This window comes from Solanum pennellii, chromosome 11, assembly GCF_001406875.1.
Source record: "Solanum pennellii chromosome 11, SPENNV200".
NCBI classification, from domain to species: domain Eukaryota; kingdom Viridiplantae; phylum Streptophyta; class Magnoliopsida; order Solanales; family Solanaceae; genus Solanum; species Solanum pennellii.
In genome coordinates this window covers 60,633,962-60,635,832 of record NC_028647.1, presented here as the reverse complement: position 1 = coordinate 60,635,832, position 1,871 = coordinate 60,633,962, and positions in this window count along the sequence as shown.

The following is a 1,871-nucleotide window of genomic DNA, read 5'->3' as shown; positions in this document are numbered from 1 at the left end:
ATGGTTGTTGTTTGTGGTTTACCTTTTAGTTTTGGAGAACATCCGGGTTTTATTGCTTATATTCGTGAAACATATAATCCTAGTTTTCAAGGTTTATCAAGAAGCATGGTAAAAAGAGATATTTTCGAATTTCAAGAAAAACATTGTCAATATTTACGTGCCTATTTTGAACTAATGGATTGTAGAGTTGCTATTACTACTGATATGGGTCGTAGTCCTAATGGTTTTGAATATTTAACTGTTACTGCGCATTGGATCAATTATAATTGGAATTTACAAAACAGAATTACTGGTTATAAAATTTGTCAAAAGAAAAAAACCGGAATTTATATTGCTACTACTGTGTTGGAAATTTTAGATTTTTTTGGTCTTTGTGATAAAGTCGTTAGTATTATTTTAGATAATGCCTCTGCTAATTTAAATGCTATTAATATGCTAGAACCTAGACTTTGTCCTATTAGTAAATATGCTTTTCATGTTAGATGTGCCGCGCATATATTAAATTTGGTTGTTAGTGACGGTGTGAAATTTTTTGAAAATAGTTGTGATAAAATTGATAATGCTTGTTTTTACATTTTTCATATGAATAGTAGTTGTAGAATTAATCAATTTAAAGAACTTTGTAATGCATTTAAACTTCCGTTTAGAAAAGTTCCGAAGCATGTAAAAGCTAAATGGAATTCCTTTTATGATATGCTTGAAGTTGCTTATGCATATAGGCAACCTATTACTACGCTATTTAATAATCATAATGCTTATCCTGAATTAAAAATTAATGATAGTGACTGGGATGAAGTAAATGAACTTAGAATATTTTTGAAATCATTTTATGATGCTACTAAAAATTTTTCTGGAATATATTATCCTACGATTTCTGAAATTTTAATACACATATGTGAGATTTCATCTATTTTTTCTGAATATAAAACAAATACTTTATTCACTATTGAAGTTATGATTACAAAATTTAAAAAATATTTTTTTCTTATTCCTCAAATTTATTTAACTGCAATTCTTTTCAACCCCGAATATAAAGAATATGGTGCAAAAGCTTTAGTTGAATGCATTTATCAGAATTTAGATATTCAGCCTGAAGAAGAACCTGATTTGGTAACATGTCAAAATAGTATAAAATACTTTGCAAAAGAAATGTATGATAAATATTCATTCTTAGATAATGTTGAAAATCCTCAAACGTCTATGAATCAAGTAGGTGCTCATGGAGGAGTGAAACATAAACTTGGTCTTGACTCTTCTAATAAATATGAATTTGTTAAATATCTTGAACAGGGTACAGATGATATTACAAACGATGATGGTATACCGGAACTATTGAACTGGTGGAGGAATCGTGGAGCTCAATTTCCAAAACTTAGTAGGATGGTGAAGGATGTGCTTGCAATTCAAGGATCATCAGTAGCTTCAGAGGCAGCTTTCAGCGCGGCAAGATTTCAAATTGGAGACCACAGATATTCGTTAGCAGAAGACAGCCTGGAGATATCAGTGTTATTTAAAGACTGGATAATCCAAAGTTAGATAGTCAATTTGAACTTTTCATAGATTGAGCTATTGGATGTGGTAGTGATGATGGCATCGAAATTCAAGATCGTCAACGAGCTTTACCAAGACCAGAAGTTAATCACAATCAATCCATAGCTGAGTTAGAAAGAGGATTTACGGGACTATACAACTATTAGTATTACATTCGAGACATAATTGAAACAGAACCCTTCCTAGAAGGTGGTTGCGTAAGCTATGTACTCTACTAATAGTTGTAAATTGAAATTGTAATTTGTTACAAAGTTAAATAAATTAAATTGATATTTTTTAATTTTTGTAATTGTTTTATCCTTATTTTAATTTAATTTTTT